This window comes from Giraffa tippelskirchi, chromosome 11 (genome assembly GCF_054371585.1).
Source record: "Giraffa tippelskirchi isolate mGirTip1 chromosome 11, T2T-mGirTip1v1.2.pri, whole genome shotgun sequence".
Lineage (NCBI taxonomy): Eukaryota > Metazoa > Chordata > Mammalia > Artiodactyla > Giraffidae > Giraffa > Giraffa tippelskirchi.
In genome coordinates, this window is record NC_137285.1 from 63,166,184 (window position 1) to 63,184,108 (window position 17,925).

A 17,925-nucleotide genomic window follows, 5' to 3' on the forward strand; every position below is an offset into this window, starting at 1 on the left:
CCCCAAAACTTCATGACTTAAAGAAACAAACATTAGTATCTCACCATTTCTGTAGGTCAGGAATCCAGGCCTGGTCTAGTTAGACTCCAAGCCTCACATGAGGGGACTTTCCTGGTGGTCCAGTGGTTAAGAATCTGGCTTACGGTGCAGGGGACACAGGTTCGATCCCTGGTCTGGGAAGATCCCACATGGTGTGGAGTAACTAAGCCTGTGCCACAGCAAGAGTCAGTGCACTGCAAGGAAGATCCCGCGTGGTGCAACAGAGCCCATGTGCGCCACCACTAAGACCTGACAAAGCCAAATAAATACATATTAAAACAAAGTCTCACCGAGGCTGTGGTCAAACAGTTGGCCAGGGCTGTATTCTCATCAGAAGGCACATCTGGGAGATTTACTTCTGAACTCGGTCTTAATGGTTATTAGGTTTAGTTCCTTGCCGGCTGTTGGGCTGAGACCTTCAGCTCCTGGAAGTCTGTTGGACTGATGGCCTGAATTCCTTGATAGCGTTTAGCCAACTCCCTCCCTCAGTCCTCGGATCATGGGTTTCTCCATAGGACAGCTCACCGTGTGGCAGCTGCCTTCCCTCATAGCTGATGTGCGTGGAGAGTCCAAGACAGAAGCCACAGGGGTTTTGGTAACTTAATCCTGGAAGTGACTCACCTCTGCCTCATTCTGTTCCCTAGAAACAGATCATTAAATTTAGTTCACACTGAGGCAGAGATTATACATGGGCATAAATACCAAGAGACAAGGATCATTGGGACCATCTTAAAGGATACATACCACAAATTTTTCATTCTTCTAACTTCCCAAATGTATAAATCTTTTTATTTTTTTTAAATAGCTTTATTGAGGAATAATTGACATACAAAAACTCATACTTAAAGTTTATAAACTGTTAAGTTTTGACATATGAGTACATCCATGGAACCATCACCACAATCAAGCTAAGGAGCATACCCATCACCCCTAAAATTTCTTCATTCCCATTCTCTCTCTCCTGCCTAGCCCCAATCCCTGACACACACTGCTTCCCCTACCCTGTTCCTCAGGCAACTGCTGATTTACTTTCTGTCATTATACATTAGTTTATATTTCTTAGAATTTTATATCAGTGGATCATGCAGTACATACTCTCTTTCCTGCCTTCTTTTACTCAGCATAACTAAGATGTATCCATACTGCTGTATATATTACTCATACATTTTTATTGTGAAGTGGTATTTCGTTGTGTAGATTTACAGCAGTTGTTTACCTGTTGATGGATGTTAGGGGTTTTGTTTGTTTTAGTTTCGGGTTATTAGAAATAAAGCTTCTATGAATATGTATATATGTCTTTGTATAGACATATGTTTTCACTTATATGGGTAAATACCTAGGAACAGAATGGCTGGATCATATGGTAGGGTATGATTAGCTTTCTAAGAGGTTGCCAGATGGTGTTCCGAAGTGTCTGCGCCATTTCCCTTCCTACCAGCAGTGTGTGTGTCCTGGTCTCTCCGTATGCTCCTTAATACTTGGGATGACACCCTTTCTAGTAAGTATGGAGTGATATCTTGTAACTTCCATTTCCCCGAGTTAGTTCTTTGCACATTCCAGATACAAACCCTTTATCAGGTAAGTGCCTTTCGAATGTTTTCTCACAGTCTTTGGTGTCTTTTCATCTACTTAAGTGTGTTTAGAAGAGCTGATATTTTCAGTTTTCGGGAAGTCCAGTTTATCTGTCAGCTTGCTTCTTTGTGGTTGGCGTTTCTGGTATTGCATCTTAGCTTCTTCCATACACTTATTGATGCCTGAAATTAGGCCTAACAAGTGCTAATGAGCATTTCTTTTTTAACTTTGTAAACCAGAGATAATCTGGAGCAACATATGCTTTTTATTTCTTTGCCTCTGTATTTAGCATAATTCTATTTGACAAGTAAAGAAGTTTGGCAACAAAGTAAGCAAGAGATTCTTGCCAGTATAATGAATCCATTTTTAATAAGTGAACTTAATATCATTCTTTATTCTCAATAAGGGACAGGATGTTCTAATTAGTTTCTGTCAATATTTTCCTCTCCCTACTGGTTTGAAAGTTGGGATCCAGTGTTTTTTGTGACATACTCCTGTTCCCGATGCCCCATTTACAAGCTGGAGATCAAAGCTTAATCTCACACACTTGCTCCAGAAGTCACAGTTCAAGTCAGAGGCCATCACATAGGTAGTAAGTCTTATACCTTCTGTTCTCATTTCTGCAGAGTGAGATTTTGATATGTCATTCATAAAAGATTGATAGCATTTGGCATTTGCAGTAAATAACTTTTTTTAAGAAACAAAAAACTCAGTACCGTTTCACTGACCTAAACCTACTTTATTTTTTGACTGAAATTTGAGAAAGAATGCCAGTATCATACTATGCCCTTCAACTATGGTTCTGAAGAGAGCTTATCATTTTAGAGAAACAGTAAGGCTTAGTGGGAAGAGAAGTAGTTAGAAATCAAACATGGATTGAAATCACAGTATTAACTTTTTGCTAGTTTTAAGGATCTTGGAAAAGTTTCTTAAGCTTTTAAAACCTTAAAGTTTCCCAAATTTGTGAGAAAAAAAAGAGATTATACTTACTTCAAAGGGTTGTATGGACTAAGTAGTATATGTAAAGTGCCAGTATACATAGGCACTCAGTGTATGGTGGCTGGTTGCTGCTGCTGCTGCTGCTGCTAAGTCGCTTCAGTCGTGGCTGGAGGTTTGACTAAATTAGTACTCATCCAAGAGTATATACTCTTTAAATTTATTTGTTCAATCAGAAAAAATATTCAGGGGTCTACTGTGTGCAAAACATTTTACCAGACACTGGAGATAATTCAGAAAAGTAGAAATCAATATCTTTACACGCTTTACTAAGAAAGAACCTGTAACCTGTACTGAAGATAAGATACATACACATGAAAGAAATGAAGAGTGAAAAGTATTAAGTGGCTGACTGCCGAAGGAGCGATAGAGATTAAAAGCGTTGCAAGAGGTCATGGTATTTATACATAGAAGTCATCGTTAATGTTGAATTGAAGCAGATTCCAAATTCAAGGTTGCACTGAAAGATCAGTTTGTTCAACATATTGCCAAAGTAAGATGTTAACTTCTTTTGAGTTTCTTGTTAATTGCTTCCAGATTAGAGAGGGAGCTCTTAGTTTCCCCCCACCCCCATCATTCTGTTCTGCTTTGGTTCTGCCAGTGATTCCAATTAAGTTCAGGAATGTACTTGTCTCTTGAGAATGGGCGTTTTTTTGCAAGTCTGAAAATTAAATCAGGAAACATTTTTCTCTCTTGCTTTTAGGTTGTATGTGTTGATCACTATTAAAGACAACCTAAAAAAGTTTCATGGTTATAATTCATGTTTCTCTTTAACATTTTCTAAGAGAGCAAAGAAGCTATCAACTTCATGTGGGCTGCATTAACCGCTTCCACAGAAGCAGTGTGCGCCTCATCTGTATGTGTGCGGCACCAAGTTCTTTGAGCAGTATAAAAAATCATGAAATGTGTGTTTCATGTAGAGATAATTTATATTTACTTGGTAAGGCGAGATAAATACTTTTTACAGTTAGTTAACTTTTAATGAAAAGACATTGTTAATTAACTTTTATGAAGAAAAAGTCTGTATAGTTATGGGAGACTTCTTAGAAATGATTGTTTTGAGCTAAAAGTTGCCTCAGTGTAGGTGGATGGAGGAGATTACTGAGGGGGGCAGAGGGAGCCACTGATGCTCTTGATGATGGTAGCCAGACTTTACTGAGCAGTCAGCCAGGGAGTTTTAAGAGTTTGTCTTAGTCCATTCAGGCTGCTGTAACAAAATACCACAGATGTGGTAGCTTATAAACAACAGAAATTTATTTCTCATAGTTCTGGAGGCTGGAAGTGAATGGACATTAGAAGAAGCAGAAGATGTGAGGTTAGTCTTAGTGAGAACAGTCCACCGACTCAGAGTTCCATTAGTGCTGCTGCAAGTCTATGTAGCAGTTTTTAACTGATGCTTCCTGGTTTAAAGGGTCAGAATTATGGAAATCATACTCTTTCTTTTGTTTTCTTGCTCTGCTGAGACCTTCCTTAGTTCTTCATCCAAGTTCTGATTTGCAACCCATTTATTCCCTGGTGGCTCAGAGGTTAAAGCGTCTGCCTCCAATGCGGGAGACCTGGGTTCGATCCCTGGGTCGGGAAGATCCCCTGGAGAAGGAAATGGCAAACCACTCCAGTATTCTTGCCTGGAGAATCCCATGGACGAAGGAGCCTGGTAGGCTACAGTCCACGGGGTCGCAAAGAGTCGGACACGACTGAGCGACTTCCCTTTCCCTTTCCCTTTCCCCTATTACTAGTGGAAGGTAGTTTGGCGGTCAGGTTTTCTAGAAGTCTATTTATGACCAGCGTTTCATTTTGAAATCCACACTAAATTGGATTTCAGGCACAGGGTATGGGTTTGGGGAGACACTAAGAGATTCTCAGGATAATTTTTTTTAATTTTTACCAATTTTTAGAAATGAGTGCAGATCTTCCTCTACTTCTTAACAGTGAGATTATGCTGGCAACCCGTTGGGAAATTAAAACTATTTTAAGTCAAAAAATGCATTTAATACACCTAACCCACCAAACATCATAGTTTAGCCCAGTCCATCTTATAAGGGCTCAGAACATTTAAACATTAGCCTACAATTGGTCAAAATCATCTGTCACAAAGACTTTTATAATAAAGTGTTGAATATCTTATATAATTTATTGAATACTGAAAGTGAAAAACAGAAGTGTTGTCTGGGTACAGAATGGCTGTAAGTGTACCCTGGTGATGGCGTGGCTGACTGGGAGGTACGGCTCCCTGCCGCTGTCCAGCATGCAGCATCACTCGGAGTGTGTACTGCCTGTCGCTAGACCAGGACAAGAACCCAACTCCAAGTTCCAAATATGGTTTCTACAGAATGTGGGCTGCTTTTGCACCATCATAAAGTTGTAAAGTCGTTAAGTCAAACCATCATAAGTTGGGAACCATCAGTATATAAAATCATTTATTGCTAAAACTGAGTGGATAAAGAATAGGTCCACTCGAGCTGTGTGGACAACTTGAAATGTTTTTGAATAAAAATAGGCGTTACCTCTACTGAAATTCATTCAGTTCAGTAAATGTATAGTGAATGCTTGCTGTGGCAGGCCTTGTGACTGAGAGGGGCTAATGGTGAATGAGGCAGCTCCTGTCCTCCAGGACCTCAGAGTCTGGTGAGGAGAGGCACAAGTCAACAGATCCCTGCCATATGGTGGGATAATGTACAACATGGGGGAGGATGGTAGAGGGTGAAAGTTCTGCTGAGGAAAGGCTTTATAGTTAAGGAAGGAGACTTTTAGGTTTGTTCTGAAAAGATGAGTGAGTCCAGAAGGAGTTGAGGGTGAACGACATTCTGGGTGCAGAGACCCGTATGTAAAGTAGTGTAGCACAGTGGCTTATGAGAGTGGACTCTAGACCCAGACTCTAGACTCAAATCCTGCTTCTTCCATTTACTAGAAACATCTTGTGTCTCTTTTCTCTATTAAGCAGTCCTAATATTTCCTACTTCACAGGTTGGTTGTGACAATTAAATGTGTTGTATATAACTGCCTACAACAATGACTAATCCATAGTAAGTGCTTTAACTTGTTATTATATGCCAAGGCCGGATAGATATGTATAGAACTGCATAATATATGAGAAAATCGTGAGTTGTTTTGTACTGCTCAGTTGAATGTGAGGGGTGAATGTTGTTATTGTTCAGTCGCTAAGTCATGTCCAGCTCTTGCGACCCCATGGACTTAAGCTCGCTGGGGTCCACTGTCCTTGTGATTTCCCAGGCAAGAATACTGGAGTGGGTTGCCATTTCCTTCTCCAGGGGATCTTCCCGACCCAGGGATCAATTTTGCGTCTCCTGCATTGGCAGGCGGATTCTTTACCACCGAGCCACCAGGGAAGCCTGATAATGAAGGGCTCTGTGTATGAAGCTGAGGAATTTTGAGTAGGGAAGTGAAATGATCAGAGCCTTATTTAAGCAAGATGCTTCTGTTGGCAGTATCGAGGCCACGTAGGGATGTGCCCTTGAAATTACCCAGCTAGTGGCTGTCCCAGGCCCACTCTGCACCAGATAAAAGGGCCTCCTTGCACCTCCTGTGCCATGATGGTATGGATGGTACCTGTGGGGCTGCTTCTTCCCAGGGTTCTAGATAGGAAGTGGTAGATTTTCTCTATTCCTATACCCTCCAGGTTTTCTAGGGGCTCTGTAGTTGCACTCCTCTCTCTGTAATTGTAGCTAATCTTAACAATACCAGAGAGGGTAGATCAGGGCCCTTCTCAGAAACTAGAAACACTTCCTAATGTTCTTCTTTCCTCCCTGACTCTCCTGCATCTTCTGTCTTCAGTTTGTCGTTTGAAGAGGAGAGAACGGGACTGGTTCTGGCTGGTCTGATATTTTTTTGGCGTAAATCTAGACTTTGACTTTTGAAAGAACAAAAAGAAAAAAAATCTCATGGTTCCTCCGTGTGCTGTCACTGAAGTGTGTTCAGGCTCGGCTAGAGCATTTATTACTCTTGTCATATTTACAGATCTCTCTCTTGAATTAGGTGTGTGTTTCAAACATAAGATAAAAGCCATATCTTTGACTTTCTCTCCCCCAAAACTAATACTAATCCTAAGCAAGCATTTAACCATGTAAACAAATGAATGAATGAACACATCAGACAACTAACCAGCTTCTAAACCACCTAATCAGGCTGAAAGTTGATGTTTAATAAAAATGTTTGATAAAGAATGCTTTTATCTAGAAATAAATGGAATGTCTGACTGCTGCTGCTAAGTCGCTTCAGTTGTGTCCGACTCTCTGCGACCCCATAGACGGCAGCCCACCAGGCTCCGCCGTCCCTGGGATTCTCCAGGGAAGAATACTGGAGTGGGTTGCCATTTCCTTATCCAGTGCATGAAAGGGAAAAGTGGAAGTGAAGTCACTCAGTCGTGTCTGACTCTTAGCGACCCCATGGACTGTAGCCTACCAGGCTCCTCTGTCCATGGGATTTTCCAGGCAAGAGTACTGGAGTTGGGTGCCATTGCCTTCTCCGGAATATCTGACTAACAGTGGCTTAAATAAATGGAAGTTTATTTTTCTCACGTTAAGTCAAAAGGTAAGTATCTGTTAATGTTGATCAGTGTCTCAGTGGTATCAGTCAGCATCTTTGTGGTCCATTATGGTTATGAGATGGCCACCGTAGCTACTCTTGTCATAGCTGAAGAATGGTATGGCAAAGGGGAGAGGGAAGTTACACAGAAACTGTATGGCTTGTTGTGTTTGTAGTTTGTTGCTCATCATTGTTTTTATTTACTTGAAGGAAGGGAAAAGAAAATGAAGAATGTGACAAAACTTTTTTGAAGTGAAATTACTTCTTTAGTTAGGATTATCAAGTTATATTCAGTTTATTAAAGTGTTTATTTTGTAGAAGGTAGTTCAACTTTCTCTCTTAAAAAAAAAGTTTTATATTTCTCTCTCGCTTATTGGCCCCATATACCTTTGTTAATGGGAGAAGAATTCCATTGTTCTGCAGTGGTAAGCCAGAGAGTCATCACCTAATGGCATAATCACATTATAAATTTCCTAACTATACTTAACCAGCATCCCAAAATGGACTTTTCTTAGCCAATAAAACTAGGAGAAGTAATATATCAAATTCATGCCAGTTTTTCTCAGTGGAAGTTCTTTCTATTTTGATTGTATTGGGCTATAACCTTTTCGAGTAATTATTAATAAGAATTAAAAGTCACCACTAGACATTTTAATGATTCCATTCTTCATTTATAATTTTTGGTATCTCTTTCAAAAGATAAGAAAGAACTTTTTATTTTTGTGGCATTTGATATCTTTAAGTTCACAAATTTGTAACAGTAAAAAGTTGGCAACTTTTTGTTTCTCCTCTTTAATAAGCTAGATTACAAAGCTACTTATTATTGGTAGTTCTTAAGTAAAATTACCAGTTCTTTTAGGAATTTTGATATTGCTGCCTTCTTGATGGAAAAGATTAAGAGCATTAGGTCTTAGCTTTCCAACTTTTCATATGGATGTTTTTACACCTACCTACCTTTCTTCATCAAGGCCACCTGTGCTTGATCACACCTCATGGCAAGTCTGCATGTTTCCCATTAATGAGCACTTACGGTGCTTCCGTGTCTTGGCTGTTGGGACTATTGCTGCCACGAACACAGGGGTGCGTGGATCTTTCTGATTAGTAATTTGGTTTCTTTGGAGAAATACCCAGAAGTGAAATTGCTAGGTTGTATGGTAGTTCTAGTTTTAATTTTTTGAGGAAACTCCATACCACTTTTCAGTAGTGGCAGTGCCAGTTTACATTTCCACCAACAGTGCACGAAGGTTCTCTTTTCTCTATGTCCTCAGTTCAGTTCAGTCGATCAGTAGTGTCCGACTCTTTGCGACCCCATGAACCGCAGCACGCCAGGCCTCCCTGACAATCACCAACTCCCAGAGTCCACCCAAACCCATGTCCATCGAGTCGGTGATGCCATCCAACCATCTTATCCTCTGTCGTCCCCTTCTCCTCCTGCCCCCAATCTTTCCCAGCATCAGCGTCTTTTCCAATGAGTCAGTTCTTCACATCAGGTGACCAAAGTATTGGAGTTTCAGCTTCAACATCAGTCCTTCCAATGAATATTCAGGACTGATTTCCTTTAGGATTGACTAGTTGGATCTCCTTGCAGTCCAAGGGACTCTCAAGAATCTTCTCCAACACCACAGTTCAAAAGCATCAATTCTTCGGCACTCAGCTTTCTTTATAGTCCAACTCTCACATCCATACATGACCACTGGAAAAACCATAGCCTTGACTAGGTGGACCTTTGTTGGCAAAGTAATGCCTCTGTTTTTTAATATGCTATCTAGGTTGGTTATAACTTTCCTTCCAAGGAGTAAGCGTCTTTTAATTTCATGGCTGCAGTCACCATCTGCAGTGATTTTGGAGCACAAAAAAATAAACTCAGCCACCGTTTCCGCTGTTTCCCATCTATTCCCATGAAATGATGGGACCGGATGCCATGATCTTAGTGTTCTGAATGTTGAGCTTTAAGCCAGCTTTTTCACTCTCCTCTTTCACTTTCATCAAGAGGCTCTTTACTTCTTCTTCACTTTCTGCCATAAGGTTGGTGTCATCTGCATATCTGAGGTTATTGATATTTCTCCCGGCAATCTTGATTCCATTTGTGCTTCATCGAATCCAGCATTTCTCATCATCCTCACCAACACTTACTTCTTGTATTTTCAATGATACCATTCTGACAGGTGTGAGGTGATATTGTGTTGTTGTTGTTTTTAAATGGCTGCTCTGGGTCTTTTGTGCCTGCATGTGGGCATTCTCCAGTTGTGTCGAGCAGGCTACTCTCCAGTTGGGACACACAGGCTCAGTAGTTGTGGTGCAGGGGCTTAGTTGCTCCATGGCATGTGAGATCTTCGTGAACCAGGAATTGAACCCGTGACCTTTGGATTGGCATGCAGACTCTTTACCACTGAGCCACCAGGGAAGCCCTCACTGTGGTTTTGATTTGCCTTTCTTTAATGATTAGAGATACCAAGGGAACATTTCATGCAAAGATGGGCTCAATAAAGTACAGAAATGGTAGGGACCTAACAGAAGCAGAAGAGATGAAGAAGAGGTGGCAAGAATACACAGAAGAATTGTACAAAAAAGTTCTTCACGACCCAGACAATCACGATGGTGTGATCACTCACCTAGAGCCAGACATCCTGGAATGCGAAGTCAAGTGGGCCTTAGGAAGCATCACTACGAACAAAGCTAGTGGAGGTGATGGAATTCCAGTTGAGCTATTTCAAATCCTAAAAGATGATGCTGTGAAAGTGCTGCACTAAATATGCCAGCATTATGGAAAACTCAGCAGTGGCCACAGGACTGGAGCAGGTCAGTTTTTATTCCAATCCCAAAGAAAGGCAATGCCAAAGAATGCTCAGACTACCGCACAATTGCACTCATCTCACACGCTAGTAAAGTAATGCTTAAAATTCTCCAAGCCAGGCTTCAGCAATACGTGAACCGTGAACTTCCAGTTGTTCAAGCTGGTTTTAGAAAAGGCAGAGGAGCCAGTGATCAAATTGCCAACATCCACTGGATCATCGAAAAAGCAAGAGAGTTCCAGAAAAACATCTATTTCTGCTTTATTGACTATGCCAAAGCCTTTGACTGTGTGGATCACAATAAACTGTGGAAAATCCTGAAAGAGATGGGAATACCAGACCATCTGACCTGCCTCTTGAGAAATCTGTATGCAGGTCAGGAAGCAACAGTTTGAACTGGACATGGAACAACAGACTGGTTCCAAATAGGAAAAGGAGTACGTCAAGGCTGTATATTGTCACCCTGCTTATTTAACTTATATGCAGAGTACATCATGAGAAACGCTGGGCTGGATGAAGCACAAGCTGGAATCAAGATTGCCAGGAGAAATATCAATAACCTCAGATATGCAGATGACACCACCTTTATGGCAGAAAGCAAAGAACAACTAAAGAGTGTCTTGATGAAAGTGAAAGTAGAGAAAAAGTTGGCTTAAAGCTCAACATTCAGAAAACTAAGATCATGGCATCTGATCCCATCACTTCATGGGAAATAAATGGGGAAACAGGCTGACTGTATTTTTTGGGGCTCCAGAATCACTGCAGGTGGTAATTGCAGCCATGAAATTAAAAGACACTTACTCCTTAGAAGAAAAGTTATGATCAACCTAGATAGCATATTAAAAAGCAGAGACATTACTTTGCCAACAAAGGTCCGTCTAGTCAAGGCTATGGTTTTTCCAGTGGTTATGTATAGATGTGAGAGTTAGACTATAAAGAAAGCTGAGTGCCGAAGAATTGATGCTTTTGAACTGTGGTGTTGGAGAAGACTCTTGAGAGTCCCTTGGACTGCAAGGAGATCCAACCAGTCCATCCTAAAGGAGATCAGTCCTGAGTGTTCATTGGAAGGACTGATGTTGAAGCTGAAACTCCAATACTTTGGCCACCTGATGTGAAGAGCTGACTCAGTGGAAAAGACCGTGATGCTGGGAAAGATTGAGGGCAGGAGGAGAAGGGGACAACAGAGGATGAGATGGCTGGATGGCATCACTGACTCAATGGACATGGGTTTGGGTGGACTCAGGGAGCTGGCGATGGACACGGAGGCCTGGTGTGCTGCAGTTCATAGGGTCTCAAAGAGTTGGACATGACTGAGCGACTCAACTGAACTGAACTGAATGATTAGTGATTTTGAGCATTTTTTTCGTGTGTCTGTTGGCCATTTGTATATGTTCTTTGGAAAATTATCTATTCAGATACTCGGCTCATTGAGTTATTTGTTTTTTAGTATTGGGTTATATGAGTTCTTAGGATCTTCCCTGTAGCTCAGACAGTAAAGAATCTGCCTACAATGCAGGAGACCCAGGTTTGATCTCTGGGTCGGGAAGATCCTCTGGAGAAGGGAATGGCAGTTCACTCCAGTATCCTTGCCTGGAGAATCTCATGGACAGAGAAGCCTGGCAGGCAAGAATCCCATAGACAGAGGAGCCTGGTGGGCTACAGGCCGTGGGGTCGCAAAGAGTCAGACATGACTGAGCCACTAACACTACTATATGAGTTCTTGGTATATTTTGGATCGTAACCCTTTATTGGATATATCCCTCATAGCTCAGTTGGTAAAGAATCTGCGTGCATTGCATGAGACCCAGGTTCGATTCCTGGGTCAGGAAGATCCTCTGGAGAGGGAAATGGCAACCCACTCCAGTATTGTCACCTAGAGAATCCCATGGACAGAGGAGCCTGACAGGCTATAGTCCATGGGGTTGCCTGAGTTGGACACAACTTAGCAACTAAACCACCACCGTTAGATATATCGTTTACAAATATCTTGTCCCATTTAGTAGCTGCCCTTTTTGTTTTGTTGCTAGTGTCCTGCACTGTGCAAAAGCTTTTTAGTTTGATGTAGTTCCATTTGTTTATTTTTGCTTTTGTTTCCCTTGCCTGAGGAGACATGTCCTCCCCAAAAATCTTTCTAAGATTGATGTCACAGAGCATATTGCTCATGTTTTCTTCTAATAGTTGCGTGGATTCATGTTTTACGTCTAAGTCTCTGTTTATATGGTACGAGAAAGTTTTAGTTTGATTCTTGTATATGTAGCTATCCAGTTTTCTGAGCACCACTTAGCAAAGAGATTGTCTTTTCCACATTGTATATTCTTGCCTCCTTTGTCATAGATTAATTGACCATAATTGCATGGGTTCATTTCTGCGCTGTCTTGTTCCATCTGGAGGAGGAAATGGCAACCCACTCCAGTATTCTTGCCTGGAAAATTGTGTGGACAGAGGAGCCTGGTGAGCTACAGTCCATGGAGTCACAAAAAGTTGGACACCACTAAGCACACACAGACACATTCTGTTCCATTGATCTGTGAGTCTGTTTTTTTGTGGCATACGGTTTTGATTACTGTAGCTCTGTAGTGCAGTTTGAAATCAGGGAGCATGATACCTCTAATTTTATTCTTCTTTCTTAAGATTGTTTTGACTATTTGGGCCTTTTGTGTTTTTGTTTTTGTTTTTGTTTTTTTACAAATTTTGAAATTATTTGTTCAAGTTCTGAAAATTGCCAATGGTATTTTGATATTCATTGCATTGAATCTGTAGATTGCCCCGAGTAGAGTCATTTTAACAATATTCTTCCAGTCCATGAGCACGGTATTTATTTTGTCCAGTTTCTTTCATCTGTGTCTTACAGTTTTCACAGTACAAGTCTTTACTTCCTTAGACTTATTCCTAGTTGATTTACATTTTTTGATGCAACTGTAAGTAGTAATGTTTTCTTAATTTCTCTTTCTGATAGTTTATTTTCAGTGTATAGAAAAAAAGAGTGGCTCAGTGGTAAGGAATTCATCGGCAATGCAGGAGATGCATATTCAATCCCTAGGTCAGTAAGATCCCCTGGAGAAGGAAATGGCAACCCACTCAAGTATCCTTGCCAGGGAAATCCTATGGACAGAGGAGCCTGGTGGGCTACAGTCCATGGGGTTGCAAAAGAGCCGGACACAACTTAGTGACTAAACAATACCAGCAACGTAGAAACACAATAGAATCTTTATGTTGATTTTGTGTCCTGCAGCTTTAATGAATTATTTTATTCTAACAATTTTTGGTAGAGTTTTTGAGATTTCTTTATATCGTGTCATGTCTACTGCAGTGACAGTATTACTTCTTTCCAATTTGGATTCTTTTTCTTGACTGACTGCTGTGGCTTCCAATATTATGTTGAGTAAAAGTTGTGAGAGTGGACATTGTTGTCTTGTTCCTGATCTTGAAGGAAATACTTTCAACTTATCACCATTAAGTATGATGTTATCTGTAGGTTTGTCATTAATGGCCTATATTATGTTGTCATTAATGGCCTATATTATGTTGAGGTATGTTTCCTCTATATCCACTTTGTTGAGAGTTTTTATCAAAAATGAATGTCAAATTTTGTCAAAAGCTTTTTTTGTACATGCTGAGATAATCATATGATTTTTATTCTTCAGGTTGTTAAGATTGTATATCACATCGACTGAGTTGTGTATATTGAACCATCCTTGCATTCCTGGAATAGCTCCTACTTGATCATGGTATATTATCCTATTAATGTATTGTCAAATTCAAATTCAGTTTGCTAATATTTTGATGAGAATTTTTGCATCTGTGTTCATCAGTGATATTGTCCTGTAATTTTCTTTTTTTGTGTGTGTGGTCTTTGGTTTTGGTATAAGAGTATTGCAAACTTCACAGAATGAGTTCAGAAGTGTTCCTTCCTTGTTAATATAGTTGAGAGATCTAGGCATTAATTCTTCTTTGTTTGCTTGGTTGAATTCCCCAGTGAAGCCTGAACTTTTGCTTGTTGGAAATTTTCCTTTTCTTTTAAACTGATTTAATTTTATTACTGGTAAATGATCTCTATATATTTTCTATTTTTCCCTGATACAGTCTTGGGAGATTTTATGTTTCTGGGTTGCCCATATTACTGGCATATGATTATTCATAATAATCTCTTATGATCCTTTGTATTTCTGTGGTTTCAGTTGTAACTTCTTTTTCATTTCTGAATTTGAGTCATCTCTTCTTGATGAGTCCGGCGAAAGGTTTATCAGTTTTGTTTATCTCTTCAGTGCACCAGCTCTTAGTTTTATTGATTTGTTTCTATTTTTTGTCTCTGTTTTATTTATTTCTGCTCCTCATTGCATTTTCAATTATTTTCCCCATTTTTTTAACTAGAGACATATATGACATGAATAAGTGAAGTTGCTCAGTCGTGTCCGACTCTTTGTGACCCCATGGACTGTAGCCTACCACCCTCCTCTGTCCATGGGATTTTCCAGGCAAGAGTACTGGAGTGGGTTGCCATTTCCCGCTCCAGAGGATCTTCCCGGCCCAGGGATCGAAGTTAGGTCTCCCTCATTGTAGACAGACGCTTTACCATCTGAGCCACCAGGGAAGTCCCTATGACACCAATAAGAGCTTTTCAAAATTGATGTGAAATAACGAGTACTAACTTACTTTAGTTGTTATAAATCTAGGTTTTAAAAATAATACTCTAATCTCCCTAATTATAACAAAGGATTAGTTTATTCTTTCCATTAGAGTCTCATTTTTTAAGAATTACCGTTTAGGAGAGGTATCATTCATGAGATTTTAGCTAGCTTTTGTAGCCACATCTTAAGTAAGTACATGTTTTCTGTAAAATATTTTGAAATGGGGGGAAAACCTTCAAATCCAGGCACCCACTGTTGACATACTAAGCATCCCCAGACTGGACCCTAGCCTTACACCCTCAGTTCTGGTCCCCTGCTCTCCACACTCTTCTGGGAGGCCTCATCTACTCTGTGGCTTCCATTGCCACCTGTATACTTTTGAGTCCCTGCTTTTACCTCCTGCCTGTGCCTCTGCGCTGAACTCCACACCTGTGTATCTGTTCAGCTACTTACTAGACGTCTCTACTTGAATGGCTGCTCGGCAGCCCACCTTCAGTACGTTCAAGACTCAGTTCTTTACCCAAACCTGTTCCTCTGTGTCTTGTAGATTCTGAAACTACAGTCTACTTAGTCACCCAAACTGGAGACCTGATTTAGTCTTTACTGGTCTCCCTGTTACTAGTCTTTACTTTTATTTATGTGCTATAGTAGTTTTTTAAATGCCCTTTGGATAGTTTTCTGTCCCTAAATAACAAGTCTAGATTCCACAGCCTGACTTTAAGGCTCTCTATAATCTGGCTCCTGCCACTGGAGAGCCTAATAACCTGCTGTTTGCCTTCTCCAACCCTACACACCAGTTAACCTAATTGTTTACAACTTCGTGGATGCTATTCATTTCATACCTTGTGTTTTCACATGCTGCACCTGACTAGCTCTTTTTACTTGTCTACGATCAAACTTCAAGCTGTCCATTAAAACCAGAGATATTTAAGACCTACATCAGAAATCTTTTCTTCTGGGAAGTTTATATCCCCTCCTCAGCTGAGTTGATTACTCCTTTGTGCTTTGACTATCTCACATACATTTCTTTTGTAGAACGAAGCCTTTATGCGCTCTATTACCATGGCAGACATTCTGAGAGCAGGAATATCTTAACCATATTTTATCCCCAGCATGTAAACGCAGTTACTGAGATGCAGAGAGACAAATCTTGAATGAATGCATAAATCAATAAAGCATTGCCTAGTTTCAGTCCTATTGTATACCTTTGTAGCAGATAGCTTCGGGCTGGTAGCTTTGTAGCTGGTAGCTTCTGAGCCTTCCCCACTGGTTATTCTCTTTTGCTATTGGAGCTACTTGCTGGATGGGTTTGAGAAGCCTGCCTCCGGAGCTATATAATTCCCTGTACCATACCCAGAACATTCTTCTATGCTTCATACGAATTGCAGGTCTGTAACAGCCATTCTCATAACTGTTTTCTCCCCAAATCGACCAACCTGGAAAAGATTTATTCCACAAAAACTGGAGCTACAATTTTGATGTCTTGCCACCAGGTGGTGGCACTGTCAAAGGCATATAGATCCTTAGTTTCCTGGGGTAGCCCTAATTTTATTTGTCTTGGTTTGCCTTCAAAAACTACTTCAGTATTTTGTACATTTTAGTATTTCAACATTTATAATGTTTCTAGCTGTTTTATGTATTTGGAAGTTTCACAAAAATAGCCCTATCAGTAGGGTGCTTTTTTTGTTTGAAGTATGGTTCTTACTTGACCAAAGGGCCTGGGTTCAAACTTCCAGGCTTGCATTTCATCAGATTCAAATATAGGGCTTTGTTTGGGTTCCGTAGTAGTTATGTTTAATTATTACCATAAATTTCCTTGTCTGTAACTTTGGTAAAAATCTAGATTGGATGCAAAAAAAAAACACCTCAATTTAAAATTTTTTAAATTATTATAGTTTTTAAAGTTAAATACATTCTACTTTTTCAAAAATTTCTAACACTTAAACTTGCCACAAATCTTAGTGTGGTTGACTGCTTTCAGCTCTTGAGTTAGGCTGCCGTCCAAATGTGTTAGGTTGCCCTCTTCATTCTGCTGAAACTACTTAGACTATGGAAGAAGCAGCTTTCATTTGCTTTTTTAGCCCTTTAAAATTGAAGTTCTCTTAAATCTTTGCACTATGCTGCTGCTGCTGCTAAATTGCTTCAGTCGTGTCCGACTCTGTGCGACTCCATAGACGGCAGCCCGCCAGGCTCCCCCGTCCCTGGGATTCTCCAGGCAAGAACACTGAAGTGGGTTGCCATTTCCTTCTCCAATGTATGGAAGTGAAAAGGGAAAGTGAAGTCGCTCAGTCATTTCCGACTCTTAGCGACCCCATGGTCTGCAGCCTATCAGGCTCCTCCGTCCATGGGATTTTCCAGGCAAGAGTACTGGAGTGGGATGCCATTGCCTTCTCCTCTTTGCACTATAGGAGGCAGAAATAGAAATAAAAGAAAAGCGCATCTTTCTTTTCAAAAGATAAAAGCCTTTATGGGCAGCTATTTTATCCTCACTATTTCTCAGCACTGTTGTCTCCTTATGACTTTTTCTTTGGCTTTATAAATTTAATGTGAAGTTTATTATAACCTGGCCTAGAAAGAAATTTAAAGCTTTAAATGTGTTAATCATATTTAAGTTAAATAGAAATTTGAACTTAAGCACTTCCGTGGTTCTAAGCAAGTAACTTGTTATATTTTTGATGGGTAGGTTCTAATGAAACTAAATTACTTAAACTGAAAAACTTACTGGATCAAAACATTTTAAATAGTATTTAAGTAACATTTTTATTAGAAACTTAAATAGTGGACAGTCTTAATTCTCACAAGAGGAATTCATAAATGTTAGGACTGAAATGTGAGCATATCATTTCCCAGTACTCTTGAAAAACTAGGAAAATAAGTTATTCCTTATGTAAAAGTAATTTTGCCGATTTTCGTATCTATGTAGATCTATTGGTAGATTCTGTCAATTATCATAATATATAAAAGTATGGGCCAGCAATCCTGGAGTTTGTTGCATACATGAGTGTCCCCATGGACTGTATTTGAACCGACTCTCAAAAGTGAGAGAACAGGAGCCCGTTGGGAGGCACATTACATTCTGTTCCAGAGGGCACTGATACCCTCCATGGGGGGAGAGAGAGAGAGAGATGGTGTGTGTGTGTAATGAGTCTAAAAGTCAGGCTGGAAGGGAGTGCAAGGCAAGCTAGCGAAGGGGGACAGTGAGGGGGAGTGTCGTCTAGTCTCCCTAGAGTGTGTCTCCTGCATCGTGGAGATTACAGACAGGGAAAGCCAGCAGAGAAGCTGGCAAAGAACCCAGGAGACAGCCATGCAAGGACCTAGCAAACATGTCAGGCCCAAGAGCAGCGAGGCATCTTAAT

At 40.4% G+C, this 17,925-nt stretch overlaps 1 protein-coding gene and 1 long non-coding RNA gene across 2 annotated transcripts in view; one reads left to right on the plus strand and one right to left on the minus strand.

Moving 5' to 3' along the window:
- Positions 1–17,925, plus strand: part of MND1 (meiotic nuclear divisions 1) — a 75,107-nt gene that overhangs the window by 20,854 nt on the left and 36,328 nt on the right. The window lies entirely within an intron of this gene.
- LOC145526892 (uncharacterized) lies at positions 449–6,503 on the minus strand. Its single transcript, XR_014069281.1, has 2 exons — positions 5,891–6,503; positions 449–4,163 (listed from the first exon to the last, which is right to left on the minus strand). It is a non-coding gene; the product is annotated as an uncharacterized LOC145526892 (long non-coding RNA).